At 33.9% G+C, this 16,700-nt stretch overlaps 1 pseudogene; it reads right to left on the minus strand.

Annotated features, from left to right (window-relative positions):
* Positions 1–4,346: 4,346 nt before the first annotated feature.
* LOC149545029 (uncharacterized protein At1g76660-like) lies at positions 4,347–15,807 on the minus strand (annotated as a pseudogene).
* Positions 15,808–16,700: the final 893 nt, after the last annotated feature.

Raw genomic sequence — 16,700 nt, forward strand, 5'->3', positions numbered from 1 at the left:
TTCAATAAAACTGATGCTACACCTAAACCATCACTTGTAACAAGCTACTTGAAGATATGTAGTACAAACCATCCCAAAGAACAACCTCTAATTTTTAAAAACTTTCAATTTTACTAGGTGAAGCTTTACTTTTTGCCTTCGCAAAGTCAACCAGGTCTTCAAACAGCTTATCTTCAGGTTTAACTTGTTTGCTGGAAGTTAAAGATTGTTGTGGATATGAATCATTGTAAGTTCCATCATGAATGGAGATGTTTTGTGTCCTTGATATCAACTCATCATGTGTCGATTCACTATAACCATGTGTAGACTGGCCAGAACCCAAAGCTTGTTGTTGCTGAAAAAACTGTTGTCTCTGATTGTACTTTGTTGGAGGAGGGGGAATAATTGTTATAACATTGCTATCATGTATGGGAGGTCCTTGCAGATTATCTACACCTTGTGATGTATTTTGTGATTGCTCCACTTCCCAAGGAGCGAGAGGAAGGATTTTAGAAGTTTTTTGTGTTGATGCCTTTGAATTCTGTGATTGTGGCCCATATAATAGATATGCCAATCAACAAGTATGCCCCTCATATTTGCATTGATCTCCTGTTGAATTGTTTCAATGTAACAAGGTAATGCTCGTCATTTTAGCTGAAAAAGCAATTGATGACTATAACTATTAATCAAAAGAAGCTTCAAGAAAATGTCATAAATTCAGTCTAGCTTGACACATGAAAACCGATAACTTTTTTGCTTCAAGTACCTATATTACTTCATTTAAGCTTAGAACATTAACAAAAATATGCAATTTTTAGTGAAGATATTTATCAACTAAATCTATATCTAGCACACCACATAAAAACAAATTAATTCATAGCTTCCTCTGTAGAACATTGCAGATCCATCCAAGGATCTGCAGTTATAGGCCTAGAACATTGCAGATCCATCCAAGGAGCTAATCAAGAGTAACTCCATTTCCAGATAACAACTTGACTATTAATTTCCAATCTGAGTTGCATGTTATTTTAGAAGAGAGTATAACTAAATTACTTGATTAGGTAGTTGTAAGTAACTGGTATAACAATGCCTTATAGATTTTATGTAACTGTTCTATAATTTCACTGTTGGCTAGTTAAAATCTTGTCTTCTATGGGATGAAACTTGTTGTTTAAGGTGGTCAACAGTGACTTCACTCACAGATAATTATTGGTAGATTATTATCAGCATCTTAAATCCCAGTCTGATTATGAATGCTATTTTGGAAGAGGTTAAATGCAGTTCTACATAAGAAGAGAACTTACTCACTATTTGGTGAGATGAAATGACAAATCAACCTGAGATTACAATTCTAAAATATCATATGATTTTATTCTAATAACCATGTAGTAAGAAAACTTTGACACCTTTGCTCAGTGAAAGGTAAAATATCCATGTCATTTTTACATATATATACTTAAATGAGCATAGAGGAACCAACATGCACTATAAAATTGAAATACTAGGATGTCACCTGAACACAAGCAGCAGACACTGTATCAAGAATTGTACTTACTGTGTACCAATTTGATTGTAATCTTATATGCCTTGGTTCAATATCAACTAAACTTTTTGCCCAGAACGTGTACACTGATGGATCTGTCACCTAAGAAAAAGAACTGCTAGATCAATATATTATCTACACAATTGTAAAGATTACCAACCTAACAAAAAACACAAAAATAATTAGTCAACTATTCTAACTTAGGAGTGTATAGATTATCACCTCCCATCTTGTTATAGTGTCAAGCAGGTAGATTCTCAATTTTTTGAAGGTATTGGGGTCCAACATCCAAAGTCCATCCAAACCAATCTGTACAAAGACATAATTCAGATAAGCCTTTGTAATCAATATGACTAAAGAAAGGATACAAAATATATATGGATTACTCAAGTAAACTCTAAACTACAATTCCACATTACAACAACTACAGGAAATAGGGTATTTCGCTGATCACAAATTTTCTAGAAGCTGCAAATGATATGCAAAACAATTGTGAGGAGAATAAGGAAGAGGCGAAGGATATTTTTGTCCTTTTTGTGGGAAGAAGTATGAGTGTATGTATGAGCACCCACAGTAAATTCTTGTGTACAGATGTGACAAAGAAAGCGAGGCTCAATGGATTTGCAGTGCTGCCAATTGTTGAGATAGCAGAATGTGCAACTGTGACAAGTATTGCAGAAAGGGCAGAGAGGAGGTTTGCAACATCTAAAGCATCAAAAAAGACATGGTCACTTGGGCATGTCTAGGGGCTGTTTGGAGGAAGAAGAGATTCTTGGCATATGTTCTCAATGGACTCCAGCAACCACCATGCATGGTGTAGGGCACCCTAGCAAGAGCATGAGAGGAGAGTCATTTAGACTCATGAAGATCAAAGTGATCTTGAAAGATTAAGAGTTAAATGTAATTAGATCTATGATCCATATTTGTATTTGATTTTTTAATGTAATGAAACCTAAAACTATGAAGGCAATGTAATAGAGGTAAATGGTATTGAAAGATTAAAATGCACCTAAGGGGTTATTAAGGGTCATTTTGTTGATCCTAGCCTAGTTATGGGATTTAAAGACCTATATGGTATTGGACCAATATGATATGGTCTCTAAAAGCCATTAAATATTGTAAAAGCACTAAAAGTGCTCAAAAGTTGTACTTTGCCATGTTGGCAATTTAGGTCTAGTAAGGTTTGTAAGGGGTTTAGGTGTCTTTGGAAGGGTTAGTGCAGTTATAAAACCTTTGAAAAGGTTAGTAAAATGTATTAAGGGCATATATGATTGTAAGTTGTCAAAGTTGACACTTTGTGTCAACTTAGACAATAAATTTTAGTTTATAACTAACTAGTATCAGTCAGATAATTGACTATTATAGTTAGACAGCAGTGGTTATTGGCCTTGTTTGGCTATTTAGTGGAAGGTGGTCAAGTTTTAGAGGCAATGAAGAGTTGGTGTTTGGAATAATAAGACATGTAATAGATTCTGGAAGCAATAAAAACAATATTTTTCTCTATTAACTAGCCACTATTCCTCGGGTACAGTCATTACCAATACCTCTGAAATGATAGTTGAGTTTGGCTCTCGATTGATTATGATGTCAAAATCTTAAGGAAGTTGTGTACTATTCTTTTAATGCATTTTCTTCCTTATTTCATAGTTTTTAGGTTCAAATAACCAGGCTGGTGTTTGTAAGACAGTGATTGGGGAAAATGATTGAAGACCTCAAAATATGAAAATAGGAAGACCTACAACCACTAAAGTCAATTACTAATATAATGGTCAATTACATGAATCTAAACTAACAATGTATTTTACAAAAACTAGTGAGTTGTTGGCATAGGATGACAAGAAATTCAGTTCAATTCCACTGTAAATGTTATTTGCTACATTTTGAGACAATAAAATCATCACCAAGGTCTATTTCATAATTACTTACTGACATGCTCCTTAAAATGATTAGATCACAATCAATCACTAATGACTCAAACATGTAAACACACTATCTTTTTTGTATATGGCAGACTTAGTTATCAAATGAATTCAATAAAAGAACTGAGTTAGTCTTATGTAAACTCGGCAGTTGACAACAAAAACCTTGAGTTGCAATTTGATGCTACAAGAAAGAGTCATCCTTAATATGATAGGTTTGCAAAAAGAATTGAAGAAGCAAGTTTAAAGATTAAACACTAAATATTATAATCCATGTACGACACACTAGAAGCAAAAATTAATACACAATAAGGGAATGCAAAGAGATTAAATGTACATGGTGAGAGTGCCAAAGCAGTGTGCTAAGTATAGGTTGCCAGAGGTATAAACTTGTATGTGTAAGTTTCATGACTACACATTAAAGTATCATGCTGCACTAAGAGTTAATATATGTGTGTGTATGTGTGTGTGGGAAGATACAGTCACCGTTCGAAAAGAGATAGTATAAATGCAAACAGTTGACATGCCAATGCAATGTGCTATAGTGCATAGTCTGCAAGAGAATATTGCACTGTATAAGCAAATCTCAAAAACACTTGTAATAGTGCACATACCACATTAAAAGCCTGCCATGGAAGATTTCATGTTTGTGGAAGCAAAAATACACTCCATTGGTAAATAGTAACTCATTCAATTTCTCAAAGTCTCGAAGTTTACAAGTTAAAAACTAAAAAAAAACAATTTCAAATGAGTTCAAACTTTGTGAAAGGCACACAATTCTAGATCAATAAAGAAACTAGAAGTGCATAACAGAGAGTGAATGCTTCTCAATCTCAACACCCTCCCAGCCCTCCCAAAAACCACTAAAAAAAAATCTTTAAAAAGTATATCCATTATTTCTCCTAACAAATGGGAAAGAGTTAGAGATCACATTATCAATTACAACTTACTTGTGGTTGTTTCATGCGAAAAAATTCATGACCTCTTAGTCCATTCTCTGCAGTCCTTTTTTCTTTATATCTTGTCCACTTTTCTATAATTGAACTTGATGCATCTGTTCCAATTTTTTCATCAAATTTGAACTCTCCAAGCCTTGAAAATTTCTCCAGTATATCAACTTCAGTGCAATCTTTTGCTTCACTTGCATAGTTGGCCTCATTTCCTCCTAATTTCCAATAATGTTTTGAGTTAGCTGTAAAGAAATAGAGAAATTTGTTAATTTGCAGGGAAGAATGCAGGCTTTCAATATTAAATGCAGTTCCCCATCTTCCAGTACTGTAATCTCAATCTCATCTCCAATAAGTTCAACAGAGCACTGAATTTTACAAATGATATTAGCCATATTCTTTTAATAAAAGTAAAGAGCATTATATTATATAAAAGGAGGAATTTTCACTAACTGCAAACAAATCATGAGAATGCCACTATAGAAAATTTTCAAAGAATATTAGATATTCACTATAATAGAGATGGAAGTTTGTTAATTTTATTACCCATGCTTTGTCCCTCTAGATTGTGTCCTTTGTGATCCATCAATAAAACTCCATATCCAGAATCAAAGAAAGCTCCATTTGTCATCTGTGTTTTAGTCTTTATATTTCTCCTGTCAAAGGCTTCAAATTCTACACCATCTAATTTCTGTGTCCCAAGGCTATCCCCTAGAACTTCTGTAACATCACGATTAGAAGTTGTAACTTCATCGGCACTGAATCCAAAGGATGCTCTATATGATTCAATCTGTTCCATGTCTGGTTTATTGGGTTCCATATGCCAATTTTTTTGTGCATGCTCACCATTATCAGAGAAATCATCTTTTTCTTGGGAAGAATCAAATTTTTTCCCCCAGACTGACATATTGGCTGAGACTGATCCAAGCATAACCCTGCCGACTTGGTAGAGTCAAAATGACATGAATCTTGTGACAACACAAAACTTCTAGGGGAGGGTATGTCATGGTAAAACTTGGATGGTTCATACTTGTATAAGGTGTCTTGACCAGCCAAGGATGCATTCCAATGTCCAAGATACTCAAGCTTAGGAAATGGTGAACCAGAACCAGAAACTCTTGGCTTTGGTGATACTAGTTGACTAGCAGGACTCCCTGGATATAGTTGGTATGCAGCTTGAAGATCACTTGTAGCAACATAACCTGATGTTGTATAAGGAGAGCATGAGAAAGTCACACCATTCTCCTTATTAACATTTTTTACATCTAATGAAGATGCAAGTAATTGAGCAAAAGGCACATCTAGGGATGATGGAGTTGTGAGATGAGCTAATTTGGGTGGGGGAGTTAATGGAGCAGTTGAAGGTTTAGTAGTAAATGTTGAGAAAACAGGAGGTGATACCAATTGAGTCTCATGTGCATATGGTCCTGTAGCAAACATGGTTGATGTTGGTCCACCAGGTGAACAAACATTGGCAAACAGAGACAAGAAAACATTTGGTGACTGAATGGTAGAAGGATTGCCTAAATTTGTAAATGAAGCTGGGGAAGAGGGAGGTGCCAGTAAGGATGGATTTAAACATGTGGGTTGATTAGCAACACCAGCTAGTTGAGATCAATTTCCTCAATTATCTGATGTATTTCCTTTTGGAGTACGTGATGCTGGCACAATCCGACATGCTCATTTTTGTGATCCAAAACATGATAATCCTTTCCAACAACCTATCTTCCATCTTCTATGTTGTTACATGCATGCATAATAGGATTCAGAATGACAAACTTGAAAACATGTGACAACATAATTTGTGGATCAAATAACCATGAAACTTATCAAACAACTATAAATAGAAACTAAGAACCTAAAAGCCTATCCCTGGTAAGGGAAAGAACAATAGTATTGGGATGACCAAGACTTAGTGACCACATAACTAACATTCTGGGAAGTTCTACTGGAGAAAAAGAGAAAATGTCTCAAAGAATCCATGAAGTTATAAGTACATTTTCAAAAAATGATTTATAAAACGCCCACATACAACCAATTTAAAATATTCAAGAAAGTAAACCCAATAAAGGGATTTCAAGATTGATTTTATTTTGGTAGGTAAACAATGGGATTAGGACCCACTTTTGATCCCAAGCCAACATTAATAGCGTTTGGACCAAGCAAGGATTTGAACCTTAGTTGCACCATTTACTGTGAAACCAAAAAACCACTACACCAGAAGGTGATCCCTAGGATTGGATTTTTATTGTAAGAACTTCTTCCATTTCACTATTTATGTGCAATGCAATGTTAAAAACCAAAGTATCCATACTACCATACCCTATTCCTGTTAATTCTGGAACAATCACAAACAAGAAAGAAAACCTGAAAGTTTGATATGATCTTGGATTAAAACTGATGTGCTAAATTAGAATGGTAGATTCATTAAGAAAGAGATGTAAATATAGGTAAAGTGCTTCCAAGACTCATCCAATGCCCTAGTAAATTGAAAAACAAATGTCAAACAGTGCATATCTCAAGAATCAACAAGGGGTCATGCTGAAGATTTCTGGTTAAAGAAAAGCATATATCACAACAATAGAAGTTATAAGATCATTTCTTAAATTCTCAAGCATTTTTGTGTTATGACACCCAGCTATGTCAGTCCATTGTACATCATAGGATTCCCTATTATCAGAGATAGTTATCCCCATGTTGACTGAAGATAATAAAGGAGAGGTTTAATTTATTTTTTTCTGTATCTACATTAACCATTGGCATTGTAGTTGGCTCCTTTTTTGTCTTGTTGATATTGTGTGCAAGAAACCTTGTTGCTAATGAAGAGTATCCAAATTGTCCAACATTATCTTGAAATAATGGAAGTAAGGGTTGTACATCTACTGGAGTTTCTTGTAGCCTATCATTTTTCTGGGTTCCTTTAAAACTGTCTTGGCCAAACCTTTCAACATTAATTGATTTAGCACCACATATGGAATTCAAGATGTAGTCATCATGATAATCCAATGCCATCTTTCCTTGATACTATGACTGATCCATAAATATGGAGTTAGAACCCATGTTTAATGTCTATTTCCTATCAAGCATACCAATGCTTGCCAATATCTAACTTTTGAAAGGACACACCCTAAAAGAAGATGGCAATATAACTGCATTACTTTCACTACCTTTTTTATCGGCAATGTGAGCTAGAAGATTGCTTAGAGGATTATCAAAGCTCTCCTAACAACCAAGGTTAATGACTTAATAGAAGTAGAGAAATAATAGATGATTCATGCCCATTCCCCTTGTCTGTGCCCAGGGAGTTGACTGACTTCTAAGGCTGTAAAGATATGAATTACTGATGCCTTAAATATGAGCATGTCAACTTAAGATTCACAAGTATAACTACATGAAGACATTCTACATACCTTGTCATTATATGTACATGTTCCTAATTTCCTAGTGAGTATACTCAACTTTCACTGATAATCATAAAGTAATGGAAAGAGAATGTTGAAAACCAAATAGCTGAGAAATTATTGAGATTTTATGGAGAATATGATAAAAGGAAGAGAGAAATAACATGGACATGAGATAGGCATGGTTGGTAAGAGGAAATTTTTTGAATGTGGAAATACTAAAAACAAAAACCTACCTCAAACTCTTAAATATGCTCCTCATAGAATCTTGCTACTCATCAAGTTATTAATTGACAAAAATCAATCTAGGCATACAATCAAAACCAACTACAAACAATTTAGCTCTGTTTAACTACATGCATTCACCAATATTATTGATTTTCCATTAACATTATTAAATACTCAAGTCTCTACACAGCTGTGATTGTCTTTACACAACTGAATACTCGGCATAAGAGTAATATCAAAAAATGAAAACCTTCAGAAATATGCCCAACTCCACTGCACTTGAAAAATCACACAATGGTAATCATCTATTCCATTACCTAGAAGATCAAATATATAACTGACAGTGGTATAATGAAGAGAAAAATGGCAACCCAATGAATAGGATTAATGGAAAAGAGAAATAAATAATCATTGGCACTTGGCTATTCAAAAGAGGCCTGACCATATAAAAAGACATGATTGTTATGAATAGTGGCACAAATGTGAGGAAGAGTGAACACCATGCAACCACTTTTATCTGCATCTAGCTTCATGTTATAGATATTTGCATGTTGGGTAAGCCTAACTTTAATTTTGTGGATCATATGTAATGTAAGATTGAGGAATTGATTTTGAAGACTTGGGGCATCCTATTAAAAAATTTGAATGCCATTGTGGAAGAGCAAACTGCAGAGGTGTGAAGTGATTAAATCACCATAGAATCTTGTGTCATCGACAATAAAAGGATGCATGGAAATTTTGTGTAGATAGTGTCTCCAGGATCTCATACTTGATATTAGTTATCTTTTGTTTCAGATGTACTTTGCATTGCTCAACCAAAACATGTTTTCATGATTTGCTACAATTAGTAGATTAAAGACTTTTTTTTTGCCTCTCCCTTCTGGATATTGTGCGCAGACTACGACAATTTTGAATATAGGTTTCTTTGAAGTAGACTCTTAAGCCACCTTAGTTGAACATTTCTTCATGGACTTTTAAAATTCCAGTAACTCATAAATTGATGTAGATAACTCTCTGTATTATTTTCTACAATTGTTGCTTAGTCGCTTCTTTTATTTTTCTTACCTGTTTCAAGTTGCAATTTTCCACATTTCAAGTTGCAATTCATAGATGTTTGGACAACTCAATCTACATTACTCAATCAGAAAATTCTCTGCTTGTAGTTTTTGAATAATGGTATTTGTTGACAAAATTGTCCTCTCTGTCGCATGTAAGAAATCATGTGACATGTTTGTGTTATGTCCCATGTCCAGTCATCTGTGTTTTTGGACTGATTGTTTGTAGAATTACTTCTTTTTTGCCTATGACTTATGCTCAACTCTTAAGTCTTTTATCAAGCCCTTATTGATTTTTTGGTATTCTAGTTTTTCTATGTTGGTCTGATACATGAATGATGAACTTATAATATTGCTTATAGCTAAACAGTTTTTATTCTGATTTGGAGTTGTAATCTTATGGTAGATATGAATGTTATTTCTGATATGAATTATTGGTCTCTGCACTACAGTGCCTTCTCTAATTTAGCTATATGAAATTACTTATATGCCAAATATAGTAATTGCTAAGATGAGTAGAACTAAGAATGGATCGAAGAGATAAGTTCTTACTTCCAATTTGATCTTAGACAGTGACCAGAAAATGATATTTTATTCACTGTCTCTGTAACTCCTAACACTCACATATCTTATGCTTTTAAGTGCACTGTTAAAGACTCTACAGTGGCAACATATAAGAGAATCCATCATCATCAATCTATAATGATTTTTTTTTTATTATTATTGCCACTATTGTAGTCAGTAGTCACGGGCTATTATATCCTTCATCATATATTTAATCATTTGAATCACTGTTCAAGGGCCATTAGCCACTCTTAAACTTGAAGGTGGGTTGTATACTTAAAGCTGGTTGACAAGTGCTACAATGGCGTAGATGGTATCTTACCACCTTGGTGATCGACTACCATAAGCTCGGGTGGGTAGGCAGAAAGGGAACTCCTCTTGAACTCATTGACAAAGTATGTATATGTGGATTCCCTCTCGCTTTTCTCACCCACCTTAGGTGCTATCGTGCTTGGGAAATCTGAATGTATAATTTCTAATAAACAAATTCTTCTTGCATACTTATCATTATTTATATAAATCTGTATGCTATTTGGATATATATATGTGTGTGTGTGTGTGTGTGTAGTTGGAGATGGATATTCTTACTTCTGCTATTTTATTGGCATGTAGACCATTCCAATTTCCACTGTTGACGGATCTCTTCAATGTAATGATTCATTTTCTATTTAATTCTTTTCTTATTCCCATTGACCGATTCCTCCATATGCCCCTTCATTTCTCCTATTCAAGGGTGCAAACAAATGATTTCCTATTGAGTTAGAAATGTCTCGATCTATCCATGGTCTATGGGGACCTCTGGTTCTGTTGTTTCACTAATCCTCCTGAACGTCCATAATTTGTTCTTCCTTGTAGAAGTTATTTCCTATTATTCCTTCCTTATTGTTTCTTGCTTAGTCCAGATTATTTAAATCTCTTGTGGGATCATGGATCAACTGATATTCCAACCTTTTCAGGGTCCTCATCAAATGCTTTATTAGAGGCATATACATACATTATGTTACATAATCCAATCAGCATTATCTATTCTCTCAAGTCCAGTCAGCTAGCCTACCCAATGTATCGACTTGTCTTACTGTCCTTCATTTATATTAAAACTATAAAACTATAGAACTTCGATTATATTAAGCAAACCTTACAAACTGCGTGACAAAATCACTCAGTAAGGGGTATAATATTTTGGCTAAGTTTTAATGGGGATGTGGCAATCCCTTCGAGAGGATAAGAGACTGGATGTGTGTTCTCAATATTGTTGAGATGATGTAGGTGGTGGTTAATGTGTTATGATAGGTGGCTGAATGATTTGATATGAACATAGATGACCTATACAATGCATATATCTATAATGTTATAATGTTAATGTGGATAATACAAGATGCAGATTCCTACTTGATTATGATTATGTATGAGTGTCATGTAGACATGGATGCATGATATATGGCTTCTACTAGTATTTATGATTGTTAATAGATATATGATGTATGGTTGATGATTATTATGATGATGAAAATATGTTTAGACTAATAAATTTAAATGCTCCCTTCCAACATCCACAGAGCCACTCAAAGTCTATAGATCAATGCACATGTGCTTTTTTCTATGTTTCTACAAATGCATCCAATTTAGGAACCTTAATAGAAGGTATTCTTTATTGGATTTCTGATGATGATGGACTTCATGGATAGTGGTTATGCCTATTTTTGCTCATCTAAAGCTTGATTTGACATAGGAGCCTACTGATTGTACAAATCTCAGTCATGTGCTAATGACCTTGATTGTTTTATGAAAGAGCTCTTAGTTTCATAAATAAATTTGTGCTTACTAAAGCATTAAGAAACACAATTAGTTGAACAGAGCTCATATCTTATTCACATGGCAATCTAAACACAAACACACAGGCTCAATTGTCCTACTTAAGGGGTTTCACTGATCTAGCCAAAACAAAAACCTAATCATATAGACAAACCCTTCTCATATGCCAATGCACTAAAAAAAAAATAGCTATGATCTTCTCCCTATTTTAGAAAAATCCCTTACTGTTAGCAGAAAGTTAAGTCCATTTTATGTGGATCTGGGATTTTTAAGTTCTCTTTCAGTCTTTTGATTTCAATCTTGCTGCTTATCCCAAACCCCACTCCTCACGGATGGATCTTTTAAAGAGTGATAAGTGAGAAATATCAGCCAGGAATATGATTTTCAATTTTTGATATGTAGTGTTACAAGTGATTTTCTTGCATTGGTTAGGACTTCAGATGAGCACCTCAATATATCCTTGTGACTTTCATCAATTGCATACATGGTAATATGATTAAGACTAAAGAAAATTGAACAAATTGTATTAAGGGTAATATGGTATACAAAGGAAAATAATTGCATCAATCTGAAGCAGAATGTGTGCTCTTGATGTCTTTTACTCTTCTATGCTAGTAATGGTGCACTTTGAAATTTAGTGGTGAGTGCAAGTTGTTCCCTTACATTCTTTAGGTGCCATTTTAGTTCTTTGATGAGGCTTCTTTCAACCTCTCTCTCTTCTACAAATTTTGGTCTCCATCCAAAAAAAACTCATTCGATTAATGAGAAAAGTAGAAACAACCTTAAGCCCTTGTTTGTTTCCTTTCAGAACATTATCTAAATAGCGTAATCAAACCTCATCTTCCAGTTTGTTGATAAGGAAAAGTAACAAAAATAACCAGTACTAAAACATTTTGATTCACATGTAGGCACAATATCTTGGAAATCAATTTCTAATAGTAACTCACAATGAAAATGCTAATTCAATCCATATCACAAGAAGCCTTTTTTAACAAGAATAAAATAGTGTTTCCTAAGAATAAAAGGCTCTGTGCATGTAGTTCCTAAATTTTTGTGCATACATTCAAATTTCCAATCAATCTCCTGTATTCAGAAAAAATATTTCTGAAATGTAGGGACAAAAGCAGGTGTAGTATGACAAACAAACTCTTTAATATTGGATTTGATTTGTATGGCATATAATGGTGACTAATTTTTGAAAGGAGAGTGACAAAATATTGTGATATTGCTACCATGTTTCAACTGTGCAGTTTTTGAGTCAAATTTGACCCAGGCTTCATGAATAGTGTGTGGTTCACGAGAACCCATCTCTCATGAGAATAAATGGAACACTTGGCACTCATGGAAGACTACATATGTCATCTTGGAGTTAATTAACATAAAAAGAGATTACAATTTACTCTAATTTCAACAAATTATTTCCTTATAGACATATCAGATGCTATTGTAACAAACTAAAGGAAGCATTAAACAGTAAAAATTTCAATAACCACGATTTTGGCAGGGGGCTTACCATCACAATTTATTGCCATACATTTTGGTAAATATATCCTCACCCTCGAATTAATGTGTTTTAAAATAGCAAAGTAACAAATTTGAATAAAGAAAAAGCAATCCCATGAACTTCTTTCTATACATCATAGTATAGAAAGGTTTTGATGATACAAGTTATTTTTGCCATTCACAGGCCTAGATGTTTCATTTAAAAAATTTAATGGACTTTCAAAGGATAAAAAGTGATGGTTAATCTATTATTACCATGGTCTCCAGGAGACAAGGGTACTTGAAGACTGGTACCAGTACTAGCACAACTAATTTTCAAAAATTGGAGACAAGTACTTGGACACCATTTTGACTAACAGTGGAACTTTGAAAACAATAATAGTAAATTACAAAAATTAGTCATAAAGAACAGTAATCACTAAAGCAATTCTCTATACAAAAATCAGTTATGCAATAGTTTTATGCCCAAATGTATACACTATCAGCAGACCTGATCACACTATTACTTTGCATGGATTTTTGTGGCATCAAGAACACCAGCATGAAACATTATGCAAGCTTATTTTATTATTTAGCTTCTATTTTCTCTTTTAATGAGTTTTTCCCTAAGTTTTCAGGTAGGAAGCATAAAATTTCAGAGACTCGGAGATTGCAGGAGACAGCAACTAATAGAACCCTGAGTCAAGAAGTTTCTGAATATCTCCAATAGTGGAAACACAACACATCTCTGTCTCTCATGATGATTACAATGATGATTTGTAGTATCTATTCATGTTACATTATTTTTAAATCATGATTGCTTTTAAAAAAATAGATCTTCTCTCAAGACATGCTTTCAAAAAGAGTCTTGAAAGATCAAGATAAGATGGATGGAAATAAGAAGCATAAAGGAAACAAGAGAAAACACATTCAATACTAACTAAAAAAATTTATTTTTCTCTTTCAATAGATTTCAGATTTGAAATGTATATGAGTGCATGCACATTTGCCACATTTGACGTGATTTCATGGTAGAGAAATATTAGAAAGCAAATAGCATGTGTGATCATCATTAATCGGGGAAACATTTTGGGAAAAAAATGTTTGTGTGCATGCTCATGCTTGTTCTACATAACAAGACAATCTTAAATGCAACATTAAATTCCATTGACAATTGTTCTCTAAAGAAGCACTTGAACTTAATGCCTTGTCTGATTTCCTAGATAATGTGTATTTTCTCCTATAAAATTATTCTTCCATGCATCAAAAGAACTTTGAAATAGAGATTTTTTTGAAATAGCTTGAGTTCATATTAAATATTATTTTTCCAAAATACACAATAAAAACTTCGTACATGAATAATGTCAATGATGACATTCCATTTTTTAGGTTGCTTAAACAAATACTATGAAAACAAAACAATCAATCATCTGCGATGTTCTCAAACTCCAAATCTTAATTAGCTTTCCTTGATGCAATAGTTCATCCTAACTGCTAAATTCAAAATTGCAGACCTTATCTGTAGCCAAATTCAATCTTGCAAAATTCCAAGAATGTCATCCTCCTGATACAAGTGATACCTAATTTTCCAACATTGACAACAAAAGATGACAATCTACATTAGAGAAATCTATACATGGGATAATCTGCAAATTTAGTGTCATTTCTTAGAACTTTGCTTATATAGTAAAATTTGTTTATAAGACAATGCACCCATTACACAAATCATGCTTTAAAACCATAAGAAATTAAATATCCAATGATGCAAACTTACTCTTTGTCTCCTAGTTTGATTTCATTACCACCATATTCAGGTAGAAGAACATGCTCACCTTCCTTAAAGCTATCAAGAATGGTGTTGCCTTCCTTACTACGAACCCCTAGTCCAACTACTACAACCTTGCCAGAGTTCAACTGAACATAAAAAAATTCAAACCACTTAATCCCAAACCATAAATAGAAATATTAACAACACACTGCCTATGTATAGACCACAATGTAGGTCTTTAAATAAAGTTGAAAGAGGAAAGGATTTGCTATGCATTCAAATTAATTCAACCTAAATGGAACATGGAAGTCAATTTTATTTTTACAATGCAGATATAAGACAATTCTATTTTAAGAATTTGTTTATATGTCAAGCTAAAATTATAAGATTATGAGCACATGAATCATCTATTTATTTCTATGATTACAATGAAAATAGGGGTATCCATTACAATAACAACAAAAAGCCTACTAATTGTACAAATCTCAGTCATGTGCTAATGACCTTGATTGTTTTACGAAAGAGCTCTTAGTTTCATACATAAATCTATGCTCACCAAAGCATTAAGAAACATAATTAGTTGAATAGAACTCGCATCTTATTCACATGGCAATCCACACACAAACACACAGCCTCAATTGTCCTACTTCAAGGTTTTCGCGGATCAGGCCAAAACAAAAACCTAACCGTATAGACAAACCCTTCTCATATGTCAACCAGTTAAACAAGAAAGATAGTAATAAATAGAGATTCCAAGCGAATGCGGATACCTTCATACTGCTAGTGCAGGCACACGGTATTTCCATACTCTTGTTGATGTCTTCCTCTTGGTAAATCCTGCATTCTACGAATTCGCTTCCCTCTTCATCAATTTTCTTAGATGATCCAACTTGATAGGATGATACCACATTTTGTTTCCCCAAAATCTGGGTAGGCGGCATTGTGACATTGACATCATTTACAGGCTCCAAGGTAGGAGAAGTTATCAAATGGTCAACATACAAAACTAGGTCATCCACCATTTCCCTGGCACCCAGAGGTTTGGAATCCACGGACTGAAGCCTAAATGTATCCAACATAGAAAAACAAATAGCTATGATCTTCTCCATGTTTTAGAAAAATCCCTTACTCTTAGTAGAGCCACAATGAGAAAAGCCAAGACACGGGAATGAAGTCCCAATTTTTCTTCTACCTATGCTCAGGCAATTTCGTCCTCACGCCAATGAAGTCCAATTTTTCTCCTGCCCGTGCTCATACTTTAGAATTGCCCACGAATTAATGAGAGTTTTTCTCTTTTACCCGTGCATGTGAATGAATGAAAATTTTCTTTCTTTTTTTATATGCAAGCTTTGTGTTGGTTGAAACACCCTCGTGTTGGTCAAAATTTCGAGCAACATAGGGCTTACATGTAAAAAAAAGAAATTTTTGCCTTAATATTTCAACCAAAATAAACTTATTTAGTTGATGGGTTTGAAAATTTTGGTAGAAAAATGAGGTTAAATGTAGTAGTGAACCCTCAGCTTACCCTCGTCTGTCATCGCTCCCACTCAACTGTGAGACCTTCCTGTAGAGGATCATTAAAAAAATGATGTTCTAGATTTAAAAATAATAATGACCATCTGTCTTTGATACCACTTGTTAGGGTTAACCTCGGACAAAAGTAATAGTTACATGCAAGTATAACCAATATCAAAAAATAATAGATCACACATAAGAGAACACAAGATGCTAGGATTTAACGTGGTTCACCCAATCCCTAGTCTATGTCCACCAACAACAAGACCAATATTATTTTTATCCAGTGATTACAATCTACAATCCCTTAGAGCTCAATATCATCACAAAAAGCTAAAATATCACCATTACATTATGAAATCCCTAACCATAAGCCCTTTTATACAAGCTTTTTAACACTTACATAATTAGGTCTAGAATAAGTTATCCAATAGGAAAATAGCAGCAAATGCCTTTTACAATATAAGGTCATTTTTGGCTTCGAGGG

The sequence above is a fragment of the Cupressus sempervirens genome, chromosome 8, assembly GCF_028749045.1.
Source record: "Cupressus sempervirens isolate cs-2001-9-10 chromosome 8, ASM2874904v1, whole genome shotgun sequence".
Classification (NCBI taxonomy): Eukaryota; Viridiplantae; Streptophyta; class Pinopsida; order Cupressales; family Cupressaceae; genus Cupressus; species Cupressus sempervirens.